This window comes from Castor canadensis, chromosome 14 (assembly GCF_047511655.1).
Source record: "Castor canadensis chromosome 14, mCasCan1.hap1v2, whole genome shotgun sequence".
Lineage (NCBI taxonomy): Eukaryota > Metazoa > Chordata > Mammalia > Rodentia > Castoridae > Castor > Castor canadensis.
Genome location: NC_133399.1, coordinates 24,945,045 through 24,961,973, shown reverse-complemented (window position 1 = coordinate 24,961,973; position 16,929 = coordinate 24,945,045). Strand labels below are relative to the sequence as shown.

The following is a 16,929-nucleotide window of genomic DNA, read 5'->3' as shown; positions in this document are numbered from 1 at the left end:
AGTGAAGGACATCAGTGTGATGTGATCTGTGTAGATGCAGCTGCTGTTTTTTGAATTTAGTTTCTATGGCTATAGAACTAACCAAACCAGCACTGTCTAAGTACTTGAGGAGCTAATGTAATGTATTGGGACCTGAAAAGTATGTACAATGAGCAGGGAACCGATTTTGAAGGTCAAGCTACTAAGAATTGGCCCCACACATGTGATGTATTATGAAATGTTTGCCTGCATGTATTTCTCAGACAGGAGAGTAGGCACCTCCCTTGGCCAACTGGACTGAAGTCTTGGAGATATGTTAGTACATGTAAATACACATATAACTAGTGGGCCTGCTACCTATCTGGAGCTGAGAGCTCTGTCTCTTTCCTGCAGAGCCCTCATGTCAAAGCTGTGCATCAAGATGCTGTACTCCCAGAGTTGATGCTGGCATTAAATCCAGGATAAGGGACAATTGGGTGGTGGCTCACAGGCTTGTCAGACTGAGGATGTGTCAGCTCTTTCACGACCTAAGGTGAGGAATCTCTACCCTTCCTATTTTTATGCTCATTGTTCCTATGGGATGTGGACTTATGGTCGCAGAAGATGCCTCAAGTGGACTTAAAAAATACTCCAAGTATTTTTTGTCTGGTATGCTGTTCTGCCATCAGTTTTAATGGACCCCATTCTACTGGCCAACATGTGTTGGATACTCCAAGGCATCAGGCTATAGCTGCTGCCACCATGGTGTCTAACAGAAAGGGTTTCACCAGTGCAGCTGTGCTGCATGGTGCAGATTGACCTTTGCAAGATCCTGATAATCATTTCTTTTCCACACATTTTTGAGTCTTTAACTGTTTTTTTTTCTGTTTTCCATAGAATCTTTGCTATTATCAAGACATTACATGTCACACAGGAGGCAGTATCCTGTTTGCTGGAGGGAGCCTTGCCCTGGTGGGAGCATTGCAGGAGTGGGAGCCAGCTTAGGACACTGAAGAGAGGTAGGTGGAGACGTACTGGTGAATAGGTGGGCTTGGGCATGGAATTCCCTGTGTCATGAGCAGGAAATGCATGTAGGGGTGGGCAGGGTCTTAGGCGAGTGTGAGTGGGATGGACCAGTGCACTGTGAGGGTGCATGGAGCAGCCTCATGTGCCCATGAGTGAGCCTTGTGGAGGAGGGAGTTGGTTTTGGGTACAGAGGAAGGGGGATTGGTGCAATCCTGCATGGATACCTTTGGGGGTGGAGAGATGCCCTGTGCAGGCACTCTTTGGAATGGTGCAGCATCTTAAATGTGGAGCACATGGGGGTCTGAGAGCTGCATCATACTAGAGGAGCATGTGGGGTCAGTGGCATCCTGTGCCTTGGAGGGAACCAAGCCTTGCAGGAAGCCTCATTCTGGTGGGAGCCACACTGTGGAAGGAGCCACGTAGTGGTCCTAGTCAGGTTTTGGCACAGAGGAAGAGAGGTGAGCTGGAAACCTGCATGGGCATTGATGGCAAGTGTGCAAGGGATGGGCTGGTGTCCTGGAGAGTGCATGGGACAGCCTCATGTGCACATGAGGGAGCCTTGAGGTGGAGGGAGCAGTTTAGGGCACAGGGGAAGGGGTAGGTTCACAATCCTGCCTGGGTTGTCTTTGTGATGAGGCGGTCTCTTACTTGTGGAACACGTGGGGGTCGGGGGTGGCATCCTAAGCAGGGAGCATGTGGGGGAACAGTCTCCTGTGTGCTGGAGGGAGCTTCCTCCTGGTGGGAGCCTCTCAGTAGTGGGATCCAGCTTTGGACAGTGGAAGAGGTGAGGTGGAGACCTACTGGGGAATGGGTGGGACTGGGGCAGGGTCCTTAGCAGGGAGCACATGTGGGTGGTGCTTGGTCTTGCGCGGGTGCTCGTGGGGATGGGCCAGTGTCCAGGGAGTGTAAGGGGGGAAATCTCGTGTGAGCTTGAGGGAGCCTCGCTGGGGGAGGGAGCAGATTGGGGCACAGGGGAAGGGGAGGGAAGTCGGCACAGGAGCACTTTTGATGGGGTGGTCTTTTACATGGGAGTATGTTGGGACGGGGCAGTGCCATAAGCGGGGCACATGGAAGGATGCGCTATCCTGTGTGCAGGAGGAATCCTTGCCCTGGTGGGAGCCTTGCCGTAGTGAGAGCCAGGTGTGGACACTGGAAGAGAGGTGAGTTGGAGACATACAAGGGAATGGGTGGGCCTGAGGCTGCATCATGAACAAGGTCCACAAGTGAGAGTGCGTTGGTATCCTGCACGGATGCACATGAGGATTGGCTTGTGTCTTGGGTTAGTATCATGTGCACATAAGGGGGCCAGTAGGAAGAGGTATTTGGTTTTGGGCACAGGAGAAGGGAGCGAAGTGGCATCCTGTGCAGGAGTGCTCAGGGCAGTGGAATCCTGTGTACAGAAGGGGGCAGAGTGGTGGTTGGTGTCCCCAGGCCCTGGAAGTGGGGACTGCAGGCAGGATTAGGACATGGGGATGGGATTGTAAGGCAGTGGCATGCATGGTAAGCGTCATCCTATGCTGAAGAAGGGGATTAGGGCACTGTCGTTAGGAAGGAGGTGTCCTGTGCTGGCCAGTGCCCAGCGGGGGTGGTGGTGGACACACATAGGGATGGGCAGGTGTTTGGCAGGAGAGCAGCCTCATATTCACAGGAGAGAGCCGTGGGAGAGTGGGAACAGGCTTTGTGGACAGGGCAGGAGGAAGGGGCAACTTCTTGCTTGGGATGGGCTGGTGTTCTGAGAGGATGGGCAGGTGCAGCCTCATATGTGCATGAAGGAACCATGCTTTACAGGAAGTAAGTTTGTCACAGCTGAAGGGGGAGGGGTGGCATAATGCTTAGGAGTCTGTGAGGGTTGGGCTGCATCTTTTGGTGGGAGCACTTGGGGTGGTGGGGTTGCATCCTTCGTCAGCAGCCTGCAACATCCTGTGTGCTGGAGTGAGCCAAACCTTGGAAGGGGCCAAACCCAGGCCAGAGACTCACTGTTGAGGGAGTCATCCAGTGGTGGGAGGCAGCTGTGGGCACAGGGGAAGAGAGGAGAGGTGGAGACCTGGCAGGGCATTGATGGGGGTGGGGCATCCTGAGAAGGAAATGCATGTGTGTGGGAGGTCCTTACATGAGTGTGCTTGTGTTGCCCAGTGTCCTGTGAGTTCAGTAGTGCTGCTCAGGGCAGTGGCATCTTGTGTACTGATGGGAGTCAGGCCTTGGAGGGAACCGCACCCTGGTGGGACACACTCAGCAGAGGTAGGCAGTTTTGGACACAGGGAAGAGAGGTGCAGGGGAGACCTTCCTGGGCATTGATGGGGATGAAGGCTTCCTGAGCAGGGAATGCATGTAGAGGTGGGGGCAGGGTCTTGGACAACTGTGCATGGGATGTGCCTGTGTCCGCTGAGCGTGTGTGGGGCAGCCTCATGTGCCCATGAAGGAGGCTTCTGGTGGAGGGATCAGTTAGTGGCATAGGACAAGGGGGACAAGTGCAATGCTGCCAGGGCTCTCTTTCTGAAGGGGCGGCCTCCTGCTTGGGATGGCTTGATGTGCTGAGAAGGTGGGAGAGGGGAACCTCATGTGTGGGTGAGGGAGCCATACTTTAGAGGGAGCCAGTTTGGAGAACAAGGGAAATCTGAGGGGCTCAATTCTGTGCCGGCCTCCTTGAGGGTGGACAGGTGTTCTATGTAGGGCTTCTTGGGATGGGGTGGTTATTTACATAGAGCACGGGCAGGCATTGATAGGGAGGGCAGTCTCCTAACGAGAGAATGCTTTTGGGGGTGGGCATGGTGTTGCACAAGTGCTCTTGGCATGGTCCTGTGTCCTGTGATGGTGCAAGGGGTAGCTTCATGTGTGCATGAGGGATCCCCATGGTGGAGGGAGCTGTCTGGGTGATGGGAAGGGGGAGGTGTACATCCTGTGCAGGTGCCTTGGGCTGGAAGAAGGTTCCAATGAGGGGCTATTGGGATGGGACAGTTATTTGCATGGGGAGCACATGGAGGGGGGCTTCCTAAGCTGGGAGAGTGTGGGGGCAGAGGTATCCTGTGCCTTGCAGGGTACCTCACACTTCTGGAAGGCAAGCTGTGGAGAGAGTCGTGCAGTGCTCCCAGACAGCTTTGCTCACAGGGGAAGGGAGGTACACTGGAGACCTTCCTGGGCATTACTGGAGGGGGTAGTCCTGAGCAGAGATAGTGATCAAGTGTGGGGGTGGGGTGGGGTCTTGTGCAAGTGTGCATGGGATGTGCCTGTGTCCTGAGAGGGTGGTTGGGGGAGCCCCCTGTGCTCATGAGGGTGCTTTGTGGTGAGGGAAGGACTTGGGGCACTGGGGAAGAGGGATGGTCGCAGTCTTTCTGGGGCGGGCTCTCTTCCTGATGGGGTGGTGTCTTACGTGGGGAGCACAAGGGTGTGTGGGGTGGGTCCTTAGTGGGGAGCATTTTGGGGAGGCGCTATCCTGTGTGCTGGAGGGAGCCTCACCCTGGTGGGAGCCTTGCAGTGGTGGCAGCCAGCTTTGAATAAAGGAAGAGAGGTGAGGTGGAGGCCTATTGGGGAATGAGTGGGAGTGGGGCAGAGTCCTGGGGAGGGAGCACTTATTGGGGTGGGGCGTGGTCTTGCAGGAGTGCACATGGAGATGGGCCAGGGTCCAGCAAGGGTGTGGGGGGAACCTCCTGAGCTTGAGGGAGAGCTTGGTGGAGGCGCTGGTTTGGGGCACAGAATCACATAACAGAGGAGTGCAAACCTGTGTGAGGTTCTCTGGGGGTGGGGAGGTGTCCTGAGCAGGCTCTAGGTGGGATGGGACAGTGGTTTAAGTGGGGAGCACTAGGCGGGGATGGCTGGCGCATCCTGTGCACTGGAGGGTTCCAAGCCTTGAGAGGAGCCTCACTGGTGAAAGCCAAACCTTGGAGGATGGAGATGTGTACTCTGTGGGGCTTCTTGGGATGGGGTGGTTCCTTACATAGGGAGAGCATGAGTGGACATTGATGGGGAGGGTGGGATCCTGAGCAGGAAGTGAGTTGGGGTGCGTGTGGTCCCGCACAAGTGCTGTTGGTATGGTCCTGTGTCCTGTGGTGGTGCATGGGGCAGCCTCGTGTGAGCATGAGGTAGCCTCATGGTGGAGGGAGCTGTTTGGGGCACAGGAGAAGTGGCAGGGGCACAGTCTACTCAGTTGTCCTTGGACTGGAGAGGTTTCCTGTGAGGGCTATTGGGATGGCGTGGTTGTTTGCATGGGGAGCACTTGGAGAGGGGCTTCCTAAGGTGGGAGAGTGTGGGGGCGACAGCATCCTCTGCCTTGCAGGGAGCCTCCCACTTCTGGGAGGCTCGCTATAGAGGGAGCCATGCAGTACTCGCAGCCAGCTTTGCTCACAGGGAAGAGAGGTGCAGTGGAGACCTTGTGGGCATTGATAAGTGGGGCATTGGGGAAGCAGGAGGGACACAATCCTTCCAGGGCTCTGTTCCTGATGGGGCGGTCTTTTATTTGAGGAGCACATATGGGGGTGGGGAGGTGTCCTAAGAAGGGAGTAGGTGGGGCTGGCGGTATCCTGTGTGCTGGAGGGAGCTCGTCATGATTGGAGCCTGGCAGTAGTGGGAGCCGGCTTTGGACACTGGGAGAGAGGTGAGGTGGAGACCTACTGGGGATTGGGTGGGAGAGTGGTAGCATGTGCTCAGGGAGCACTTGTTGGTGAGGCATGTATTGCACAGATGCTCATGCAGTAGGCCAGTGTCCAGCAAGTTTGAGGGGCAAACCTCATTTAAGCTTGAGGGAGAGCAGGTTGGAGGAAGCTGATTTAGGGAACAGAGAAGGTGGAGGGCGCCTTCCTGCGTGGGTGCTCATTGGGAAGGGCCGTGTCTTTGTTGGTGAAGGGGTGTTGGTGAGGCGGATTCCCATGCACTGCAGGGAGTCAGGCCTTGCAGGGAACATAACCCTGGTTTGAGATCCCCAGTAGTGGGAGCCAGCTTTGGACAGTGGGGAAGAGAGGTGAAGTGGAGACCTGTGCCTGCATTGTTGGGGGATGGTGGCATCCTTAGCAGGAAAGCTACCTGTGGGTGGGGCATGGTCTTGCAGGAGTGCCTGTGCAACGGGCTGGTGTCCTCTGAGGTTCCAAGGGCAGGGACAGCCTCCTGTGAGGTGAGGGAGCCATGGGGAACAGGGAGCTTCCTTAAGACACAGAATAAAGGGAGGGGTGCAGTCTTGCATGAGAGTCCCTGGGGTGGTGAGGTCTCCTGAGCAGGCTGCAGTGTTTTAAGTGGGGAGCATTAGGTCAGGTGGGCAGGGGCGTACTGTACACTGGAGGGTGCTAAGCCTTGAAAGGAGCCTCGCTGGTGAAAGGGAAGCCTTGGAGGGAGCCAAAGACAGGTGAGAGACTCCCTGTGGAGGGAGCCATGCTGTAGTAGGAACCAGCTTTGGGGACAGGGGAAGAGAGGTGAGGTGGAGACCTAAGCAGGCATGGGTGGGCATGGGGTGTTGTCATGAGCAGGGAGCATGCGTGGGAGTTGGGCAAGGGGATGGTCTGGTGTCATGGGTGGTCAGGCTCATGTGCATGTGAGGGAGCCAATAGGTAGAGGGAGATGGTTTGGGGCAAGGGAAGGGGCAGGGTGGCATCCTGTGCAAGTGTGCTCAGGAAGTGTCATCGTGGAGTGGGGAGTGGAAGGAGCAGGCTTAGGGCATGGGGATGGGATAGTGAGGTGGTGTCCTGAGTGGGAAGGGTGTGTGTGTGTGGGGGGGTGTGGGTGGAATCCTGTACTGAGGAAGGGGATTTGAGCACTGCCCTTTAGGAAGGCGGTGTCATGTGTTGGCCCATGCCAGTGTGGTTGGACACACATGGGGATAGGCTGGTGTCCTAGGGGTGGGTGACAGTATCATGTGGGCATGAGAGAGGCACAAGGTAGAAGGAGATGGTTTTGGGCACAGATGTAGGGAGAGGGGAGGCCCCCTGTGCAGGAGTGCTCAGAGCTCTTTGGGGACAGGGGAAGAGAGGCGAGGTGGAGACCTAAGCAGGCATGGGTGCGAGGGGGGCAGTTTCATGAGCAGGGCACAGGTGGGAGTTGGGTGGCATCCTTCGCAACACCACAAGTGGATGGGCTTTTGTCCTGGGCAGGTCATCCTCGTGTGAGGGAGCCATTAGGTAGAGGGGGATGGTTTTGAGCACAGGGAATGGGGTTGGGGGGGGTCTCCTTCTTTTGAGGGCCTGTTCTGCTGAGATGGTGGGGTAGAGGATCCTCATGTGTGGGTGAGGGAGCTATACATTAGAGGGAGCCAGTCTTGGGAGCAGGAGAATGGGGAGGGGCTCAATCCTGTGCTGTGGCCCTTGAGGGTGGAGAGGTGTTCTGTGAGGGGCTCCCTGGGATGGGGCGGTTATTTCATAGGGAGCATGTGGAGGGGGGGATCTTGCAAGAGTGCTGTCAGGATGGGCCTGTATCCTGCTAGGGTGCCTGGGGCAGCCTCATGTGCCCATGAGGGACACTTGCAGTGGAGGGATTGGTTTAGGGCACAGGGGCAGGGAGAGGGGCACAATCCTGCCTGGGTTCTCATAGTGTGTGACACTATGTAGTGTACAGCATCTCCCTTTCCTGAACTGCGAGTCTATGTGACTGTCAGTCTTATCAGGTGAGCCTGATGAGGTCTCATTCGTGACATCAGGTGTCATGAATTCAGCACGCATCCAGTAACTCTAAGGCAGAAGTTCTTCACTCACAGTGGAGAAATAGAAGCAATCTATAGTAACAACAGAAACTCAGGGACACAGCACAGTGGCCTGTGCAAACTGCAACGTTGGGCCAACCTAGTTAGGACCCTTGTCCTCATTAGAGGGGTGGTGTCTTACAGTGGGAGCACATGGGGGAGTGGGGCAGGGTCCTATGCAGGGAGCATGTTGGGGAGGTGCTATCCTGTGTGCTGGAGGGAGCCTGGCAGTAGTGAGAGCCTTGCAGTAGTGGGAGCCAGCTTTGACTAAAGCAAGAGAGGTGAGGTGGAGACCTATGGGGAATGGGTGGGTATGGGTGTGGGGCGACTTCATGAGCAGGGTGTGAGTTTGAGAGCGGGTGACATCCTGCATGGGTGCTCATGGGGATGGGCTGGTGTCTTGGGGAGGTCAGCTTCATGTGCACCTAGGGAGCCACTAGGTAGAGGGAGAAGATTTTGAGCACAGGGGAAGATGTAGGGGTAGCCTCCTGCTTGGGATGGCCTGGTGTGCTGTGAGGGTAGGGTAGGGAACCTCATGTGTGGGTGAAGGAGCCATGCATTAAAGGGAGCCAGATTTGGGCACAGGGGAAGCGGAAGGGCACAATCCTGTACTGCTGCCCTGTGGGTGGAGAGGTATTCTGTGTGGGGCTCCTTGGCAAGGGGCAGTTATTTATGTAGCGGGAGGTGCGCAACCCTGTGCAGGTGCCCTTGGGGTGGAGAGGTTTCCCTTGAGGGGCTATTAGGATGGGGAGGTTATTTAGGTAGGGAGCACATGGGGTGGGCATTGATGGGGAGGGCAGCTTCTTGACATGGGATCATATGGAGCTCGGGAGGGTCTTCTGAGAGTGTGTGTGGGATGGGTTGGAGTCCTGAGAGGGTGCATATGGAGCATTCCTGCACAAGCGCTCTTTTGATGGGTGGTCCCTGAAGTGGGGAGCACGTTGGGGGTGGGGCGGCGTCCTACTGAGGGAGCATGTCAAGGAGGAGTGATCCACTGTGCTGGAGGGAACCGTACACTAGTGGTAGCCTTGCAGTAGTAAAGCCAGCTATGGACACTGAAAGAGAGGTGAGGTGGAGACCTTCTAGGAATGTGTGGTTATGGGGTGGAGTGTTGAGCAGGGTCTACATGTGGGAGTGGGGCTGAGACCTAGTGGGGGTGGGCGGGCAGAGGCTGTGGCATCCTGTGCACTAAAGGGGCAGAGTGGTGGCTCCTGTCCACAGACCCTGGGATCAGGGAGTGGAGGGAGAGGGCTAAGGATATGGGGATGGGACTGTGGGGTGGTGACCTACACAGGAAGCATATGGGGTGGAGCAGCATCTTATGTGGGGAGCCACTGGGGGTATGGGGCAGCATCCAATGCAGGGAGGTTGTGGGTTTGGCAGCTTCGTGTGCCCTGGAGCAAGCCATGCCTTGGAGGGAGCCTTGACCTGGAAGGAGCCAAGCAGTGGTCTGAGCCAGCTGTGGGCACAGGGGAAAAGAGGTGAGGTGGAGACCTGCAGGGGTGGGACAGCGTCTTGAGCTGGGAGCACCTGTCGGGGCGGGGCAGGGTCTTGAGTGGGTGCATGTGGGTTTGGACCCATGTCCTGCAAGGTTGAGAGGCAGCCTCATGTGCACATGTGGGAGCAGGTTTTGGGAGCAGGTTTTGGGAGCAGGTTTGGGGCACAGGAAGGGGCAGTGGGTTGAGGTCCTGTATAGGAGCACTCTGAGGCAGTGTTGCTGTTTGAACTGGAGGGTGCCATGTGGAGGTTGGTGTCCTGGAACTGGGAGCTGGGAGTGGAGGGAGCAGGCTTAGGGCATAGGGACTGGACTGTGGGACAGTGTCCTGCAGGGGAAGCATGTGGGGGGAAAGGGTGGTGTCCTGTACTAATGGGGATTTCAGCAGTAACCTTTAGGAGGGAGGTGTCCTGTGCTGAAGGTGCCCAGCAAAGGTAGGGGTTGGAGAATGTTCTGAGTGAGCACACACGGGGATGGGTTGGTGTCCTGCGAGGGAGGGAGCCCGGGTAGGGTAGTATCATGTTTGAGTGAGGGAGCTACTCAAGTGGGGGAAGTTGTTTTGGGAGCAGGGGACAAGGTAGGGGTAGCATCCTGCTGAGGCATGCGTGAGGGTGGGGCTGCGAACTGCTTGGGCACACACGAATATGGGCTGGTGTTCTGCGAGGGTGGGAGGGTAGTTTCATGTGCACATGGGGGAACATGCTTTAGAGGGAGTTGGTTTGGCACAGGGGAAGGGGGATGGGCGGCATCCAGCTCAGGTGTGCTTGGAGATGGGCTGGTGTTGTGGGGGGAGAAGAAGGTCAGCATCACATGCACTTGTAAGAGCAGCTACATAGCGGAAGATGGTTTGGGGCACCAAGGACAAAGGTGGGGCGGTCCTGTACAGGAGCACCCAGGTGCAGTGGCATTCTGTGTGCTGGAGGGAGCTGAGTGGTGACTGGCTTCCCGTGGCCCTGGCAGCTGGGGGTGGAGGAAGTGGGCTGAGGGCATGTGGATGGGACTGTGCAGCAGCTTCCTGTACTGTGGCAGGATGTGTGAACAGTGTCCTTTAGGAGGGAGCGGTCCTGTGCTGGGCGGTGCCAAGCAGGGGTGGGGTGGGATGATACTCTGTGCTGGTGCGCCTGGGGACCCTGCTAGGGTCAGGGGAAGCATCATGTTCACATGAGGGAGCCATGCTAGAGGAAGGAGTCTGCTTTTGGCATAATGGATGGTATAGGGGCAGCATGTGGCTGGGGCACACTTGGGTATGGAGTGGCTTCTTGGTTGGGCTCCTGTGAGGGGTCAGTGTCCTGAGAGGGTGAATGGAGCATCCTCATGTGCACATGAGGGAGCAGTGTCAAAGTTGGAGGAAGTCAGTTTGCAGCACAAAGGAAGGGGAAGGGGTGCAATCCTCCACAGGGACTTTGGCTGAGGAGAGGTGTCTTCTTGGGCCCTAGTTGGGTTGCAGCTGTTATTTACATGGGGTTGCACATGGGGAAGAGCAGCAGCATCCTATGGCCGGGAGCACGTCCACCTGGTGCTATACTGTGGGCTGGAGGGAGCCTCGCCTTTGTGGGAGTCTAGCCTAGGTGGAAGCCAAACAGTAGTAGAACCAGCTTTCGTCACCTGGGAAGAGAGGTGAGGTGGAGACCTGCATGGGCATTGATTGGGGTGGGGGCGGCATCCTGGAAGGAAATGGGTGTGGGGGGTGGACAGGGTCTTGCACAAGTGTGTGTTGGATGGGCCAGTGTCCTGCAGGTGTGCGTGGGGCAGCCTCACATGTGCATGCGGGAACCTTGCAGTGGAGGGAGCCGTCTGAGGGCAAAGAGGTAGTGGGAGAGGAGCAGTACTGCAGGGGTGGCCCTGGGGTAGAGAGGTGTGCTGTGCAGGCCCTAGTTGGGATGCAGCGGTTATTTACGTGGGGGAGCGCGTGGGAGGGGCAGGCATCCTAGGAAAGGAGTATGTGGGGCAGTGCATCCTATGCCTTGTCGGGAGTCAGGCCTCACAGGGAGCCTCGCAGTTGTGGGAGCCACACTGTGGAGGGAGGCTTGCAGTGGTCCAAGCCAGCTTCAGGCACAGGGGAAGACAGGGGAGGTGGAGGCCTGCTGGAGCATTCATGGGGAGGGGGTGGACCTGTTGGGAGAGCAGCTACATGTGCACATGAGGGAGCTGGTTTGGAGCGCAGGGGAAGAGGGAGGGTTGATGTCCTGTATAGGAGCACTCTGGAGCAGTGTTCCCCTGTGTTTTGGAGGATGCCTCTTGATGGTTGGTGTCCTGTGGCACTGGGATCTAGGAGTGGAGGGAGCAGGATTAGGGCATGGAGACTGGACTGTGGGACATCTCCTGCATCCTGGTTGCGCTCCTGTGGGGATGGGCCGGAGTTCAGAAGGGTGGGGGACAGTGAGAGCAGTGTCATTTTTTGTGAGGAAGCCTCATAGTGGAGGGAGCTGATACAGGGAAAGTGAGCCGAGTGGCCAGGGTAAGGGTGGGGGGAGTGGCGTCTTGTGTGCTGGAGGGAGTAAAATGGTGGTGGGAGGCTGGGATCGTGCTAGCTGGGGTTGGAGGCGGTGGGGTTTGGGCATGGGGAAGGGACTGTGGTACATCCTGCTTGGGTGAGTGTGGGAGAGCCATGTTGTGGAGGGAGCAGTATTTCAGCATGGGGAAGGGAGTCTGGGGCAGCAACGACAGCAGGAACCAGTGGGGGGAGCCGTGTAGTGGAGGGAACAGACTTGGGAAGGGTACTGGGTTGGCATACTGCGTGGGGGGCACGTGGGAGTGGGTTGGGGTGGGGTGGTGGCATGCACAATGTGGGAGATAGGAGCACTTTTGTGCCTGGGGGAAGGCGGTTGGGACACCATCCTGTGTTGGGAGCTCTTGGAAGGTGAATAACGATCAGTTGTGGTGCACAGCTTTGGTTACCAAAGTATGTGCTGGTGGACATAAGTCAGGGAGGCGTTGTGCTCTCTGGAGAAATACTTGCTGGAGGTCCGGAATCAGGTCAAGGGTAGCTTCCTGGGGAGCTCTGCTCACTAGCTGAGGAGAACAGAAGGTTTAAATAGAAGCCAGGTTTGACTCCTGTGCCCTGGGTTGCCTGACTCTCTGTGAGGTCAATGAATGCCAGACCCCAGTGTGCAGAACTGTGGGTGAGTATGAGAGAGTATGCTTGAGACTGAGTGTGTGAGAGAATGTGTGTGTACATGTGTGATAGTGATTGAGAGTGAGCTTTTCAGTGCAAGAATGACTATGAATGTTAGTGTAAATGTGTGAGTGTGCCAGGGTGAGCATGACTGAGTGTGTGCGTGTAAATGTGAGAATGTGTTTGTGATTGTGCAAGATTGAGCATGTGCCTCCATGGAGCACTGTTAACTTTGAACCGGCTCTTTCTTCTCTTACCTATTGACACGTGTCACTCTCCTGCTCTGCTAGGAGGACTCAACTCAACATTTTGAATGTCATCCTTCTTTACCCATGTGCTGTCCTGTTGCCACTTCAGGGTTGTTGTCGTCTTGCAGCAAAAGTGACCTCAGTGGAAGTTAGTACAGATGCTGTGAGGAGAAAAGGCCACAGGGTGGTGAATGGAGAAAAGGCATGCATTTCAGTTGTCTAGGTGAGGCCTGCTTTCCATTTCCCTGAATCAGCTGTTTAAACTGCATCTTGAAAATAAGGTAAAATGTTTAAAGCATAAGTTTCCTGGAAGTTGTAGTGTCATTGCCAGTGAAATGTGGTTATAGGCAAAGGTTTGTGACACTAAATTTCCCAACAGGTTGTTTCCTGCTGTCATGTTCTTGATGGGCATGCAGAAGTAGGAAGAGGCATTGTATTGGTCATTTATTCTTTTTTATTACTGAGTGATATTCCACAGTGTGGTTAGACTACCCTAAGTTTCGTCATTCGCTTGTAAGTTGACATTTGATTTGTTCACATTTTTTGGAAATACAGCTGCTGTCTTTGTGGGCAATAATGCTTTCATTTTCTCGGGTACATTTTTCCCAGTAAAATCTGTTTTTTATGTTATAGGCTTATGTTTACACTTGTCATCACGTGACAAACTAAGTGGGTGTGCCCGTTTACATCCGCCTAAGCAGAGTGAGTGTGTTGCAGTTGCTTTATATGCTGAAATATGTGCCTTATATGTCTAGGTGTTTCAGGGATTTTATCATAAAGGGATGTTGATGTTTTACAAGGTATTTTTTTGCATCTGTTGAGATGCTCACGTGATTTTTATTCACAATATATCACATAAACTGATTGGCATATATTAAATCATCCTTCCTTCTGGAAAGAAACCAACTTGTTTATGGTGTACGATGTTTCTGTTGTGTAGTTGAATTTATTTTGCAGCAGTCAGTTATAATTTTTGTGTGGGTGTTCATCAAGTATATCGTACCGTTATTTGCTTCTTTTTTCCCTTTCCTTGGCGTGTTTTGGCATTAAGATAACACTTGTTCATAAAATGGGTGTAGTAGCATTCCTTGTCTTTGTGTTTTATGGAATAAGTTGAGGACCCTGGGTATTAGTTCTTCTTTAAAGGTCTCTTAAAATTGAATAGTGAACCTGTCTGACACTCAGCTTTTCTTTCTGGGGAGATTATTATTGCTTTGATGTGATTGCTCGTGGTAGAGCTGGTTAGCGGGTGTGTTTCCTCCTGTTTCAGTTTTTGCATGTCACACACATTTAGAAACTCACCCATTTCTTCTAGATTTTGTTTCTATTAGAATGTCAGTTTACAAAGTAGTCCCTAATGATCCTTGAAATTTTGCTGGCTTTGATAGTAGCACCCTCTTGCATTTCTTGTTTTATGAAGTTGTGTGTCCTGACTCTGCCTAGGGCAGGGTTTGGGGGCTTAAGGCAGGGAGGCATTCTGTCTTCAGACATACTGGCTGAGGTCCAGAATCAGGTCAAGGGCAGCTCCCTTGGGTCCTTTGCTCACTAGCTAGGGAGGACAGGGGTTTAAATGGCTGTCAGCTGTGGCACCTGTGCCCTGGGGTTGGTTGACTTGCTGTGAGGTCAGTGCGAGCCAGACCACAGATTGAGGTACAGTGTGGGTCACTATTGGGAGATCATGCCTGAGAATATGTGTGTGTGGGAGAATGTGGGTGTACAAGTTTGACAGTGAGAGTGAGAGTGTGGTTGCGAGAGGGAGTGACTATGAGTGTGAGTGTAATTGTGTGTGACAGTGTATGAGAGTGAGCGTGAGTGCAAAGGAGTGACTGAGTGTGAGGGTAAAAGCGTGTGTGACTGCAAGAGTGAGCATGATTGCACGGGAGTGGCTGAGTATGGGTGTGTTTGTAAATTTGTGTACATTTGCTTGCGTGATCGTGTGGAAGAGTGAATGTGAGGTAAGTGTGTGCACTCTTGCATGTGTCAGTATGCAAGAGTGAGAAAGTATGAGCATAAATGTGTGTGTTAGTAGACAAGTGTGAATGAGTGAGGGTGCATATCGGTGTGCGAGTGTAAGGGTGTGTTGTTAGAGTGTGGAAGAGTGTGTGAGGGTCGGCCTCTGTTTCAGAGTGAATGACTGAGGTTGTGTGTGATTGGTAATGTGCAAATGTGCGAGAATATCCATGAGTGGAAGAGTTTGTACGAGTGTGGTTTAAATGTTTGTGTGTGACCATGTGCCAGAGCGTGCTTGAGTGTGTGTGCCCGCAGGGGGCAGATCAAGAGTGAGTGAGATTGTAAATATGTGTTTGCTTGAGTGTTATGATAGTGTGCAAGATGGACTGTGAGACAGGTGTTCTAGAGTGAGTGACTGAATATGAGCATGAGCGTCAGTGTGTGCATGTAATGTGTGTGTGAGACAGTGTGCCAGAGTGTGAGTGTTAGAGTATGTGTGAGTGCAAATGTGTGTGACTGTGAAAGTGAGTGAGTGTAAATGTGTGAGTGTGTCTGGCTGCAGTAGTGGATGGGGGCTGCCTGGTCAGCACTATGCTGGTCCAGCCTGATGCTGCCACAATTGGCAAGGAGCTGTGGATGGGTGTGGGCCTCCTGCTGCTCTGGTTGCTTTTGCTTACTTGCTTCCTAATCACAGTAAGGAGGAAACAGACCCGCGTATTTATGCATCACAGGAATCCAGCCAGAGCCTCCCTGAAGTGCTCGTGACCTTAAAGACGGATCTTTCTTCTCATAGATGGACACGCATTGCCCTCCAGCCCTGCTAGGAAGTCTCTCTGCAACATCATGAATGTCATCCTTCCCATTTCAGGGTAGTTGTCTTCCTGCAATGAAAGTGACCTCAATGGAGGTGATGGCAGATGCTCCAAGAAGAAAAGGCTGCAAGGTGGAAACTGCAGAAAAAGTCACAAGTTTCAGTTGTACAGGTGGGTCTTGTTTTCCTTTTCCCTGAAGTAGCTGTTTAAAACTGCATTTTGAAAGTAAAGCACACTGTTTAAATCATAATTTTCTTGAACTTCCTGCTGACATTCCTGGTGAAATGTGGTTTGGGGCAAAGGTTTTTAACACTGCTGTCCCAAACAGTTTGTGTCTTGGTGTCACGTTCCTGATGGAAAGGCAGAAGTAGGAAGTAACATTGTGTATAGTTTACTCTTTTTTTATTACTGAGTGAAATTCCATGAGGTTCCTGATGGGAAGGCAGAAGTAGGAAGTAACATTGTGTCTAGTTGTTTACTCTTTGTTATTACTGAGTGAAATTCCATGTTGTGAGTATAGTACACTTAGTTTAGCCATTCACTGGTAAGTTGACATTTAGTTTGTTCGCATTTCTTGACATACAAGTGCTGTCTTTGTGGGAAATAATGCTTTCATTTTCTCTTGGATGCATACATACAAGTAGAACCCCTTGGTGATTAGATAGGCCTAAGTTTACAATTGTGGTCACCTGCCAAACTTTAGTGTGTGTACCAGTTTACATCCACGTAAGTGAATTGAATGTTTTTCAGTTGCTTTAAATTCACTGTCCTAGCAATGCCAGTTGATGTATGGTGGTATGCATTGGTTTTTCAAACTTTCATTTTCCGTGTGACTCTAGATACCCAGTATTCGTTCATGAGTTCGGTAGAACTCTTTTGGGGTCCAGACAGAAAGCAAAGAACAAAATTTCTCCTTATTTTTTTTTTTTTTGGCTCTACTGGGGTTTGAAATCAGGGACTACACGTTGATCCACTTTACCAGCCCTTTTTTTGTGATTGTTTTTTTTAGATAGGTTCTCACAAACAGCTTGCCTGGGCTTGCTTTGCAACGTGATCCTCCTAATCTCTGCCTCTTCCTCTCCTCTGTCTCTGGTCACCCAAATTTATCGTTATGTTCTATATTTGTTAAGGCCAGATTCTCTATCTATCCCTTTTTGCTACTGTGGCTCTGTAGTTCAATTTAAAGTCAGGTATTTTGATACCACCAACAGTGCTTTAATCATTTATGATACTTTTGACTACCCACTATCTTTTGTGCTTCACAGATGAACTTTAGAATTGATTTTTCCATTTCTGTGAAACATGACAGTAGAATTTCATGGCCATATCATTGTCTCTGTAGGTTGCTTTTATTAGTATATCCATTTTAACAATTGTTATTTTGCCCAACAGTGAAGGTCATAGTTCTTTGCCTTTTGTAGGGTTTCCTCAGTTTCTTTTGTCATATGTTTCTTTTGTATCCTGCTACTTTGACAACATTTCTTATCAGATCCAAGAGATTTTTGGTGGAGTACTCAGGGTCTTTTAAGCGTTAGCTCAGATCATCTGTAAATAAGCATAATTTGACTTCTCGCTTTCCTACACATTTCTTTGTGTGTCCTTACTGCACTTCATTAAGAGTATAGAGAGTGCACTCTCCTTCTAGTTCTCACCTATAGAAAATGCTTTCA

General features: G+C 52.6%; 1 long non-coding RNA gene across 2 annotated transcripts; it reads left to right on the top strand.

The window, feature by feature from the left end:
- Positions 1–377: 377 nt before the first annotated feature.
- Positions 378–15,436, top strand: LOC141416369 (uncharacterized). Of its 2 annotated transcripts, none has more exons than XR_012441110.1 (3): positions 378–511; positions 856–977; positions 15,316–15,436. It is a non-coding gene; the product is annotated as an uncharacterized lncRNA (long non-coding RNA). The 2 variants fall into 2 exon arrangements; XR_012441111.1 differs by lacking the exon at positions 15,316–15,436 and adding an exon at positions 2,080–2,591.
- Positions 15,437–16,929: the final 1,493 nt, after the last annotated feature.